Here is a 13794-nt window from a genome sequence, read left to right on the forward strand (position 1 = left end):
GGACGCTGTTTTCTGGGTCACCGGATGGTGTGCGGACACAACGCAGCTTCACATGCAGCCACCGTAGGACACTGAAAGGTCCACCGCTGGTAAATTGGTCCGACCTCAGTCTTAACTGTATTTTTTTTTTTTTTTTTTTTTTAAACTAATAGAAACGCTTTCATTTGAAAATTCCTGTTTGAAACGTAATGAAACTCTTGTTTTAAATCATTATACACACAAATCCCTTTTTAAAGGTACCCGGCAGCAAACAACGCGTATAAAATGATGACCGTTGTCAATTTCATTTGAGGAACAAAATGCACTCGAGAGACGTATTGGACCTTCCCGTGCATTTTCTATTCAGGTGAGAACTTATTTTTGTTTACAAGAAAACCGGACGGTGCGCCTTCGGTTCTTTCACCGTGTCTGGGTACACGTCGGCTGTTGCTAAACGCTCTTTTCCTTCCCTTTTTGAGACGCTGCTGGAACAACTTGAGCTTGCAGAATCGAGAGGAGAAATCCCTTCATGTGAGTACAAACGTATCTTTACACGTCAAAGCTCCGGTCAAGCACAAATAAAGCACGGTAAGGTGCAGGCGAAGAACAGGACGGCGCTTGTGGCTCAGGAGCTGATGTTGTTGTTGGAAGCTTACAAATTCAACACGGTTCTGTTCTTCTGTTTTCCTGTTAAATTGACGAGACGCTCAAGTTTCACTTAGTACATATTAACAGAACCCCCCCCGCCCCCCCTCCAGTTTAACAGGTTTTTTTTTTTTGCAACAGCAAATGAAAGAGAAAGTATAACGTATAGCAAAGACTCGGGGAGCAGAAGATAGGTTAAAAATGAATGTGAAGCCGGCCGGACTAAGTATACGTTTTTTTTTAGCGATAACTTATAAATCATTTTCATTGGTAAAAGTCTTAAAGCATACAAGTAGGAGAGAACACCGTGGTTACAGCGTCGTTATCTTAACAGGTGCACTGTTCAGAGCCTGGAGTTGTAGGTACGTACAGGATACCTGGGAGGTATGCGGGCGGGCGGGGGAGGGAGAGGGGGGGGGGGAGAGAGAGAGAGACAGAGGACACTGTGTGGAGGTGGGCAGGCGAGCAGAAAGGACGCAGTGACATCGGGTGCATTTGTAACCGGGCACCTCACCTTCCCCTGTTCTCTCTACAGGTGGGGGGGGGGGGGGTCCGGCCCGACACGGGACAAGCTGCAGCTAAAGGTGACACACGCATGCACACACATACATACATACATGCATACACATACATACATACGTGCAGATACGGTACATGCACAGTGTAAACACGAGGTATGTCTGGGTGGAGAACCGGAGGGCGTGTTAGAGCGAGACTGTATAGTCGGAATGAAAGAAACCAGCCGATTTTTAAAAGGTGACTTTCTTCTTTGAATGGTAACTTTAAAAACAAACGAATACTAATACAGCACATCAACAACAAACGACAAAAGATCTGTTGCAGGAGCGATGCGTCGTGTCCGGTCAGCAGCCGTCACGGTTCAGGAGCTGCTGGAAATGACTTGGAAAATGAGCATCTGTGTGTTTTGATGGTTCCACATCGGTCAGCCTGTCGAGACAATCTTACTTGTTCTCTGAGGAAATTAAGAGTGGTTCAGGTTTTTATTGTGGACCAAAGTCACTGACTGCTAAAGTCATATGAATATTACAGTGACATTAATTTCCTTCCACAGACGTTTAACTTTAATTTGAGGTTCTCAAACTCTGTGTTTGGTTTAATATTTGCAGTATATATATATAAAATATATATAAAACATGTACAATCCTGCATAAGACTTTAATATTGTTGTGATGAACAGATAACAAGCATTTTCATGTCCAAAAAAAAAAGAGATGATAGCTAAATTTAACAATATTTAACTATCAGTCACTCCTCTTTCTGAAAAGCTAAGATATGGGGTAACTGTAAATAGCTTTTATAATAAAATGTTTATAATACTGCAGGGTCAATCTGAAAAACCTTTTGAGTTTTGTGAAGATGAAAGGCTGCTTATTTTGTAGCGTTCAGCAACTTCCATGAGACTTTGTTGGCGGTTCTGGGGTTTCATGGGTTTTCTTTCTATAGATGGACGCTAACTAAATAAACTTTGCTCAAATTTGACTATCATGTTTAATCATTTAACTCGGAGTACCTGCAAAAAAATATAGTGTCATATTTGAGCTTTTATGAAAGACCCTTGAAAGAAACCTGTCTCTAAAAAAAAAAAAAATCAGTCTGCCTCATGCAGAGGCTGAGTGGAGGTTCGGGGACTTTGTGATTGATTTCCATCATTTCTCTCCTACACCTCTTACACTTAAGAGAAAATAAATTGAAAAAACACTTTCACATTAGCTTTTCACACATCCGCCAATGAGTTGCAATAAGTGTTTAAGCCTGTTTCAGCTGATTTTTTTTTTTTTAATTATTTTTGGCCTACACTTTTACCATTTAGGTTCCATCTCAAAGCTCTCATCAAGCTCATTTCCAGATGTAGCAGGCAGCTAAAACCTCTTAAACCCACTGCACCCTCTCTCCCCTCCACCAAATGGCAGACAGACAAAGTTGGGAGCTGGTGAACGTAGCGGAGCATTTAGTAGCTGGTGGAGACCAAATCAGAGTTTAAAGGAGACTGAATATAGGACTGTTGGCCTGACAACAGACTGCACTAAATAAGTGGACGTATAGCCGATTTTTGGGGCTTTTTGGCAGGGTAAACGGGCTCAAGTGGCCATTTGCGGAAATACAGGAAATACGGTTTTTGGCACCTCTGCATTTAGCTTCATTTTTCAGTCTGGGACGTTGCTGCTTGGGCCAGACACAACACTCAAAGTTAATGCTGAAGTTCCTCCATATGTTGGGTGTGTAAGATGGTCAGTTGAATGCTTATAGTTGTTGTTGTTTTTTTTTACGCCGCCCTAAAGTGGTCAAAACAATCCATTCATTTCGGCGTCGGTCCGGCTCAAAGACCGGCACTCTTTGTGTTTGGTTTTATCGTACAATCCTGCACATTTCCTCTGCAGCCAGCTGACAGCTCGCAGCGTACAAGCGGCCAGTCCGGACAGACGGTGCTGTTTGTTTACAGTCATTATACCGATGTCTCAAAATAATATGGCCGTTATTTATTGATGTTAATCAGTGTCGCAATTGCCGCTTTAATATCTGCGGTTTCACCCAATGCTGGTGTCATCAGCTCCCTGTTCGTGTGTGTGCGTGTGCGTGTGCGTGCGTGTGTGTGTGTGACCGCAGTGAACCTGTGACAATGGCTGTGTGCCATTTCAGCCACTCTGTGCCCGAGATCCTGAGTCGGACACAAAGCCGGCTTTATCTCTGCTCTCACTGTTGTATCAGTGCCGCCTGCCTGAACGCATTAGCACCAGACTTAGCAGCCACACACACACACACACACTAAAACAATACATTACACTGAGACTGGAAGCAGGGGAAGTTGTGTGTGTGTGCACACGTGAATAAAAAGAGACCACCGACCACCAGGGGAAGTAACAGAGACGGACACACGCTGTTCCTCTTGCCATGTCATGTGGTTCCGTTGGGAGGAAAAGTCACCCCACATGGTGCACAGGGACGGGACACTGTGCGTGTCAGCCCAGTGCGTGTTTCCTATTTCTTTCTTTCTTTCTTTTTCGCTTCCCTCGATATCACCCCCTCGTCGCTTGCCGTGTGAGTGACGCGCACTCCTCCGTGCACATCGCTCGGTCTCGGTTTCCTCCTTCACAGATGGGCAGAGAGGCTGGAATGCGGAGAAGGACGTTTTCAAAAAAAAACAAGGAGGGGAAACGAGTCGTAAAAAAAAAAAAAAGGGGTTTACAGGTGAATTAGCGGGCTGTTACACTGCAGGACGTCCCAGCCGCAGACGGTCACACGGGAACGGTGCATGTTGCTGGAAGCTCTTTGTTCCAGAGAGCTCTTTTACTTTTGCATTCTTCATACCATCTTGTGTTTCTCTACATAATCCCGCAGTAAACTAATGCAGTGTCATATTTTCAAGCTCCTCCCTTACACTTAACCTAATGTGATTTTTTTTTTTAAATTTATTTTATTTTTATAAACACAGTTTGAGCTAATCAGACATGATTTTCTGTTACAGTCGCGCTCACTGACACTGCAGCTCTGCGCTGTTGTCGTGACTGTGAGGCAGCTCTGTGGCGACAGCAGGGGTTTGATTAGATCAGATGAAACATTAATGATCCCTGCAGTTAATCAGGCCATTGCGACAAGCTGAGCACCGACGGTACACATGAAATGGAAAACGATGCAAATAGGAAGACAGCAACTGAGGTGTAGTAGTAGTAGTGGTGGTGGTGGTGGTGGTGGTAGTAGTACGGGGGAAAGTGGGACTGAGGGCCTCAGTGGAGGAGGTCTGGGATGAAAAGTTGTTTTTTTTGTTTGCATGTATTAATGACTGAATTAAATTAGCTAAATAAGTTAGCTCACAGGCTGATGATAAAGAAAACACTTACGTAAAGTCGTGAAAAATGATAAGAATGAAAACTTAACTGGAAAATCGTAGGTATTAGCTCAAAAACAAAAGGTGCATATAATTTAAAAAAAATGTCCACAGCTAACGCATGAACATTGGATAAAGACAGGTTTAAACTTCTTGTTTCAAAGAATTTCACTCAATTAGAAAATACTTCCATTAATAAATCAATTTCTGCCATGTTTTTAGGAATAAAATGGTTTGCAAATCCGGCTATGAATGATACAGGAAAAAAACAAAACCCTCAGTAAAAGCCATCAGAGTACAGGCGGTAATACAACTGTAAAGTTTTGTGTGTAATTGCTGCCGAAGTGAAGATTTCTGGCTCGGAGCATGAGAAAAAAATGATCTTAAAATAAAAGCAACCGGCCTTTATTGCAAAAGTTTTTAGGAAGACATTATTTACAAACACAATATCTGCTCAGATCTAGAACAAATACACTATGGAGCATAAAAAAAACAACAACATCACAACGGATAAGTGAACAACACAACAAAAACATTCACCTCAAATCTTTTTTTAGTTAGTAACTCATTCCTATCTCCCTCGTCTCGCCGCCAAAATAACTGGTTCCAGAGTCGCACCAGTGCTCGGCTGGTACTACCACTAATGTCAGGGGCCGGGGGCGTCATTAATGTGAGCAACCAAGACCAACTACAACTGTTTGACCGCCATTAAAAACAAAGCGGAGCAGAGCAAAGATTCAGCATGCGAAGACAAACAACCGTGGAAACCTTTTTTTTTTTTCGATGTCGTACACCGTTGACGTCACTATATTTGAAGGAGCGAGCAGTGGATCCGGCCCAATCTTATTCAGAACCTAAAAACACCACGCCCGCCCGCCTGTAGCGAAAACCTGACTGAACTAAAGGCCCGTCGATCAAACGGACCACTTTTTGAGGTTTAGTATCTAAATAATGATGGCATCATTTTCAGATGGACCACCGTAATAATAATAAGAAGAAGAAGCAGTGACTTCAACAAATACCCCCGTTAAGACTTGTGTAAAAAAAATGTATTGACTTTTTATTTCACAAGAGAAGTTGAATGGGAGTCCATGGAGCGGGAGTCTTTTTGGAGCCGGCCTCTAGTGGCCCGCGGTGGTATTGCACTTTATGGCACTTTCACAATGGCCTCCCTTGTCAGAGCCGGAAGCTCTGTGTAATGTTTACCATAGTCTACTGTAATAATATAACATGTTCTGAGTTAGCATGCTAACAATTGCTAATCAGCTTTACAGTAGTAAGTCAGGCTGGCGTTGATGGGAGTCCCGTTGGGTTTGCAGTTATTGAGTTCTGCAGTAACGCGTTGGACAAATACATGTTTTTAGAAGAAAAGTCAGGAGATCGCCAGAGTGATTACAGTTCATCCTCAGAGGCACATCTGTTCAGCATTTCAAGAGATTTCACACAAAACAGCAAATATGAACCTCATGATGGAGCCGGACAAAAAAACCAAAAAGCTAAGATCATCTGATCTGGCACGTGTTTAAATATTTCACTCACGTCGACCAGCTGAAAGACTGTTGTCCCTGGAAGCAGCAAAACACTGGCAGCTTTGTCCTTTAACACGAGACATTTACTCTGGAAGAAGAGAACCTTCTTGCTTTTTTTTTTTTATCCCACAAAACATTTCACTTTATGCTCTAAAGCAGCGCAGACTGATTCCTGTCAAATGAATTCTGTGGAAAAAAAAGCTCAGACCTGTCTCGTTGTGTTCAAATTAACTCGTCAGTGACACATTTTGAAACGCTGCGTCGGTTAACAGCGTCTGCAGATGATTATATGTTCGAGCAGAAGTGAGTGAAGATGTGTTGACAAGTCGGTGAACCTGGGAAAAGATGAGTGTGCACCCTGAGGGGGAAGCGCGGTGGCAACAACCAGGAAACTCCTGTGATTTGTCACGGTGATTTATCTTTGTTGTTAAGGTGTAACAGTCATTGTGCTGCGTGATGTAAATCTCTGAATTTTGCGGCTGAGTGATGCTGCGCGCTGATTTTTAAGGGTTGATCTATTACGTAACCCTCTTACATATAACAGATGATTTACAGCGGCGGCGTGTGCGTGTGCGTGTGCGTGTGTGTGTAAAATGTGATGTGATGTAGTGTCTCTGATGCAGAACTGGATCCATCCTCGGTCGCCTGTCGCTGCAGCTGCAGACATCGTTTTTCATATTAGACCTGCATGCTGGCAGAGTGCCGGACCCCCCCCCCCCTCCACCCCCCCCTCCACCCCCCCCTTCTGCCCTGCTTTCTCTCGCCTCTCCTCCCTCGTCCCGTCTCCTCTCACCCCTCTTTGTACGCCTCTCCTCCATCGCAAAACCTCGCCTCCCCCTGTTCTGTTCGTCGCGTTGCCTCCGATCCGCCCGAGTGCTGCAGCGATCTCGCCTGTTTGCCCAAAAGCAGCGGGAGAAAAAAAACAACAAAAAAAACGAGAACACGTTGGAGACTTAAAAACGTGCGTTTAAAACCTCCTCGCGTCGGTCAGTTTCAGTACGAGAGTCCAGCTGCGAACTGCTGCGCAGGAAACGTACTCACGGTTTAGGTCATGCGGGGAAAAAAAGAAACATCCACCCGCTCGTTCACCCCCCACGGTCGTCCCGCTCTCGTGAGCGTCCTCAGCGATGACATGGATTCCTGGCACCCTTTTTGGCACCGGATGTTATTCTCAAGAACAGAAGTCCAAACCTCCAACTAACCTACGGCTGCAACTAAAATCTAAAATGTCCAAACTATCTTTGTGAGGACAGTTAGTGTAAACTAAAGAACTGAATGGACATACCCAGTAGACAAATACTACCTTCGTGCAATACCAAAACTGGGATTTGCAATTCGTAATATCCCACGTCTTTTGCCCTAAATTATAAGATGATCATATTCTCGTGGAATATGATGGGATGCATGTGTAGCAATGAGTGTGTGCATGTGTTTGCTGAGGTTGTGTATAGACTTTATATATACAGATAAATAAATACATATATGTAGGTATAAATATATGCCTATAGTTTTATACTTGTAGCATATGTTCTTGTTGTTCCATGCTCAGGTGATATGCCTTCAAATTTCGTTGAAAGCCAGTACAATTACTAATTCTATTCTAATTCTATTCTGAGATAGAAAAGAAAAGAAAAAAAAAAAAAAAAGGTCTTACAGTAAAAGTAGGTTTTGAAATCTGACATGCATCCTCATTTGGACCTCAAAGATACAAGTAAAACAAAAAAAAGTGTTGCGCGGCCATCTTTGGTAGGACATTGCATTAACTTAGGACCGAGCTTTTTTTCTCCCCCATGAGAACGACTGGTCCCAGGGAGGTAACACACACACACACACACACACACACACACACACACACACACACACACACACACACACACACACACACACACAGACAGAGGTAGACAGACACACTAATCCAGTCATGACGCCAACTGTTTGTCATCATCAGTGAGAGGTCCTCTGTGAGGGAGTGACCCAGTGTAACTTGCTGAACGAAGGACACCGTGAGAACAGAGTTAGAATCTCTTCTTCTACCGAGCGACATCAGTAAACACAGACTGACTGATATCACTGCAGTGACGTATCGGACTATTGTTACGGTTAAAGATTGTCGTTGGAAAGGCCACATCTGCATATCAGTTATGTAACAGCTCTGGTATGGCTGTTATACAAGGCTGCTTCAGCCGTGGAAAGTGGTTTCAGTGTGTCTCTTGTTTGTTTGGTGTTTTTGTTTTTTTTCTGACATGAGTGTTGAGCCATTTACTAATTACAGTGTTCTTTACGACTGCTGCTGCTGCTCCAACACATATGCTGGTTCAGAAGCTAAACGCCCGGCAGTTATCTCAGTCGCTGACTGTGCTGATTGTTGTTTGATCAAAATGTCGCCTTGAATTCTTCAGATCTGCATCGACACCTTTCTTTTAGCCACGTGGGGGCAGCGGAGCAAGCTGTACACGCCGCCATGAAATCGTGATCGTTTATTAAGTCGAGGCGTCGCGTGCCGGCGAACCTTCATTCGGAGTCCTGTTTCAGATGCAGATCTAATATTTACCACAGACCAGCCTCATTCTGAAAACGACAAACGTCCTATATTTACATTTATAGCGACCTCTAGCGGTCGCGGTAATAACGATGGGAGCAATGGAGTATATAGAGAGAGTGGAAAAAAAAAAGTCCAGGCGTGAGGTCGGGTGGATTGGACGGATCGGACACAGGAGTGTCTGTTTGTGTCCTGTGTGAAACTATTTAGCGTCCATCGTGTACGTTATGTCGCACGTGTAACATCATTTATTTTATTATTTGCCAAAACATTTTTTTAGACGTGTCCTAAACTAGAAAAAGATCATTTGGGGGGGGAAATGCAGACAGTTTAATATAAAATAATCTATGTTTATGGTTTAAAAAAAATGAGCACTAGGAACAGCGACAAAAATCTGCAACGTTTATTTAAAAAAAAAAAAAACGAATTATATCTGGGAAGTGTTGGAGTCAAGTTCTGCTCTGACCTCCTCAAAAACCTACTGAATAATGCTTCGAACACGTACCTCCAACTGTTTCGGGGTCAAAGTGTTTTAACATTTTACAGTAACAGAGATACACGAGAAGTTTTTTTGTTGCTGTATGATGAAACTCATGAACCATCGATGACTGAGTGCATCCCTCGCTGGGTGACTGACACCCTGACGGGCGGCGCACACACATACTTCACTGTCATTCGATCTGACACACACACACACACACACACACACACACACACACACACACACACACACACACACACACACACACACACACACACACACACAGAAGAGCTATGGAATTCTTATGGATGGATGGAGGCCTGCCACTGCAGGGCCTGTGACGTCAGCCCTGTAAACTAAGGACTTAATTCTCAGTGGGCCTGACCTGCTCCCTTCAGCGTACTATCCTGACATCTGGTGGTCAGCCGCTGCTATAACAACAATCTCAGCCATTGTTAAAATGAGGTCACGGATCCGATTTTTGAAACACGCTCCTTATATGTGTGGGCAGGAAATTACAGTCTGCCGAACAGCACACCGTGTTTCTATGGAGACATTTTGAGAGTGTCATATAGGTCAGACATCAGGTGCTGACGTTAGAAAGTGGCTCCAGGCTTTATTGATGCTGTGGTGGCTGGCTACTGTCATACGGGGCAACTGCCACATTTCACAGGCCATCGAGCCGGTACGCTGCGTGCTCCCGAACACCGCAAGGTTTTATTTTTTAAAACACTATTCATGTAGAGAGTGTGGCAGCGACCTTTGAACCCTGTCACGCCATAACACATATTTTACCGTCAAGGATTTCTGACGGCTGAAAATAATGTAAAACTGAGCGTGTTGTTCCACGACAAATGTAACTTTTAATCAACTCCTGAAAAAGTGAATCAAAGTTTCAGATTACTAAAAGTACATGTTTCTAATCTTAAAAGTTTCCCAGCTGTTGTCTCGTCCACTGAATTGTAAAGCTCCTTTCAAATCTTAAAGCCACACTTGATGGATATTTTAATTTGAACAATTGGATCAGATGTCTGAGTGTGATGTGAAAGGGTTCGCTTTTAGTGACGTACCCACAGATAACATTAACAAATATTGTATATATTATATATAAGCTGCCAGTTTTAGTGTCTTTCAGCTCTTTGTTTTGGTTTTACAGCCCACGACTTACCTGCTGTGGTCCCACATCTCTAAACAGCCTCGTTTCGAGCAGCAGCAGGAAGATTTTCTCTGCAGGTTATTTCATGGCACAAACAGCAGCTAAAAGGTCAAATATTTCCCTCAGGCATTCAAAGGTGACCAAAACTGAGCAAAAAAGGGAGTGGACGCCGAAATAAGTCATTTCCAGTGTCAGAAACTAACTTGGTCTGTGTACTTTTCATAGACATATGTAGAAAACGATAAAACGGCTCGCAAACGAGACACAGAAATAAAAATACAGGATGAATTCTGTCTCTTTTGGTAAAGGCGAGACTCGGAAATATTAAGACTAATGTTTCGTTTCTTTGTCTTGTTAAAAAAAAAAGACAGAAAAAAAATTAGAGGCTGTTTTTTCGTTTTCCTGATATTTCTAGAAAAACGTAGACAGACCGAGTTAGACGGCCAGAAACACAAACTTAAAGGAATATCTCTGGGACGTGAAAACTGTGGGCCTGGAACTTAGTGTGTGACTCTTTGTCACATTAATGACTACATGCATGACATTTGTTTTGCGTTATTACTATATGCATAACTTGGTCGTCCATATTTTGAACAACATAGTTTAGTTTATTACATGTGCAGGAACACGAGGTTTCCGCATTGAATGTCCCAGGCTGGAATCGAACCACTGACCTTTAAACTGAGACAACAACGCTGACAGCTGCACCACTGTGCTTGCTTCCATAACATGAACGGAAGTCATACTTATAGCATGTCGTCACAAATATCCTAAAAAAGTCATACTATGGTCTGTCGTCCAAAATATGCAAAAAAAATATAGATCATCCTATAATATGACTTTTTGTCATTTTTTGGACGACATGCTATAGTGTGACTTTTTGTCACTTTTTGGACGACATGCTGTAGTATGACTTTTTGTCACTTTTTGGACGACATGCTGTAGTGTGACTTTTTGTCACTTTTTGGACGACATGCTGTAGTGTGACTTTTTGATCATATTTGGACAACATGCTGTAGTATGACTTTTTGTCACTTTTTGGACGACGTGCTGTAGTGTGACTTTTTGTCACTTTTTGGACGACGTGCTGTAGTGTGACTTTTTGATCATATTTGGACAACATGCTGTAGTATGACTTTTTGTCACTTTTTGGACGACGTGCTGTAGTGTGACTTTTTGTCACTTTTTGGACGACATGCTATAGTGTGACTTTTTGTCACTTTTTGGACGACATGCTGTAGTGTGACTTTTTGTCACTTTTTGGACGACATGCTGTAGTGTGACTTTTTGATCATATTTGGACGACATGCTGTAGTGTGACTTTTTGTCACTTTTTGGACAACATGCTGTAGTGTGACTTTTTGTCACTTTTTGGACGACGTGCTGTAGTGTGACTTTTTGATCATATTTGGACGACATGCTGTAGTGTGACTTTTTGATCATATTTGGACGACATGCTGTAGTATGACTTTTTGTCACTTTTTGGACGACATGCTGTAGTGTGACTTTTTGTCACTTTTTGGACGACATGCTGTAGTGTGACTTTTTGATCATATTTGGACGACATGCTGTAGTGTGACTTTTTGTCACTTTTTGGACGACATGCTGTAGTGTGACTTTTTGATCATATTTGGACGACATGCTGTAGTGTGACTTTTTGATCATATTTGGACGACATGCTGTAGTATGACTTTTTGTCACTTTTTGGACGACATGCTGTAGTGTGACTTTTTGTCACTTTTTGGACGACATGCTGTAGTGTGACTTTTTGATCATATTTGGACGACATGCTGTAGTGTGACTTTTTGTCACTTTTTGGACGACATGCTGTAGTGTGACTTTTTGTCACTTTTTGGACGACATGCTGTAGTGTGACTTTTTGATCATATTTGGACGACATGCTGTAGTGTGACTTTTTGTCACTTTTTGGACGACGTGCTGAAGTGTGACTTTTTGATCATATTTGGACGACATGCTGTAGTGTGACTTTTTGATCATATTTGGACGACATGCTGTAGTATGACTTTTTGTCACTTTTTGGACGACATGCTATAGTGTGACTTTTTGATCATATTTGGACGACATGCTGTAGTATGACTTTTTGTCACTTTTTGGACGACATGCTGTAGTGTGACTTTTTGATCATTTTTGGACGACATGCTGTAGTGTGACTTTTTGTCACTTTTTGGACGACATGCTGTAGTGTGACTTTTTGATCATATTTGGACGACATGCTGCAGTATGACTTTTTGTCACTTTTTGGACGACATGCTATAGTGTGACTTTTTGTCACTTTTTGGACGACATGCTGTAGTGTGACTTTTTGATCATATTTGGACGACATGCTGCAGTATGACTTTTTGTCACTTTTTGGACGACATGCTATAGTGTGACTTTTTGTCACTTTTTGGACGACGTGCTGTAGTGTGACTTTTTGATCATATTTGGACGACATGCTGTAGTGTGACTTTTTGTCACTTTTTGGACGACATGCTGTAGTGTGACTTTTTGATCATATTTGGACGACATGCTGTAGTGTGACTTTTTGTCACTTTTTGGACGACGTGCTGTAGTGTGACTTTTTGATCATATTTGGACGACATGCTGTAGTGTGACTTTTTGATCATATTTGGACGACATGCTGTAGTGTGACTTTTTGATCATATTTGGACGACATGCTGTAGTATGACTTTTTGTCACTTTTTGGACGACATGCTGTAGTGTGACTTTTTGTCACTTTTTGGACGACATGCTGTAGTGTGACTTTTTGATCATATTTGGACGACATGCTGTAGTGTGACTTTTTGTCACTTTTTGGACGACATGCTGTAGTGTGACTTTTTGATCATATTTGGACGACATGCTGTAGTGTGACTTTTTGATCATATTTGGACGACATGCTGTAGTATGACTTTTTGTCACTTTTTGGACGACATGCTGTAGTGTGACTTTTTGTCACTTTTTGGACGACATGCTGTAGTGTGACTTTTTGATCATATTTGGACGACATGCTGTAGTGTGACTTTTTGTCACTTTTTGGACGACATGCTGTAGTGTGACTTTTTGTCACTTTTTGGACGACATGCTGTAGTGTGACTTTTTGATCATATTTGGACGACATGCTGTAGTGTGACTTTTTGTCACTTTTTGGACGACGTGCTGAAGTGTGACTTTTTGATCATATTTGGACGACATGCTGTAGTGTGACTTTTTGATCATATTTGGACGACATGCTGTAGTATGACTTTTTGTCACTTTTTGGACGACATGCTATAGTGTGACTTTTTGATCATATTTGGACGACATGCTGTAGTATGACTTTTTGTCACTTTTTGGACGACATGCTGTAGTGTGACTTTTTGATCATTTTTGGACGACATGCTGTAGTGTGACTTTTTGTCACTTTTTGGACGACATGCTGTAGTGTGACTTTTTGATCATATTTGGACGACATGCTGCAGTATGACTTTTTGTCACTTTTTGGACGACATGCTATAGTGTGACTTTTTGTCACTTTTTGGACGACATGCTGTAGTGTGACTTTTTGATCATATTTGGACGACATGCTGCAGTATGACTTTTTGTCACTTTTTGGACGACATGCTATAGTGTGACTTTTTG

At 42.3% G+C, this 13794-nt stretch overlaps 1 protein-coding gene across 1 annotated transcript in view; it reads left to right on the forward strand.

Moving 5' to 3' along the window:
- Positions 1 to 77: 77 nt before the first annotated feature.
- LOC138202201 (uncharacterized) overlaps positions 78 to 13794 on the forward strand; it is a 25294-nt gene continuing 11577 nt past the window's right edge. The window contains exon 1 of the mRNA XM_069156018.1: positions 78 to 510. The gene's annotated coding sequence lies outside the window, so the exon portion shown is untranslated. The remainder of the gene's footprint in view (positions 511 to 13794) is intronic.

This window comes from Embiotoca jacksoni, unplaced genomic scaffold (genome assembly GCF_022577435.1).
Source record: "Embiotoca jacksoni isolate LCO1_2020_lvr unplaced genomic scaffold, fEmbJac1.0.p SCAF_20, whole genome shotgun sequence".
Classification (NCBI taxonomy): domain Eukaryota; kingdom Metazoa; phylum Chordata; class Actinopteri; family Embiotocidae; genus Embiotoca; species Embiotoca jacksoni.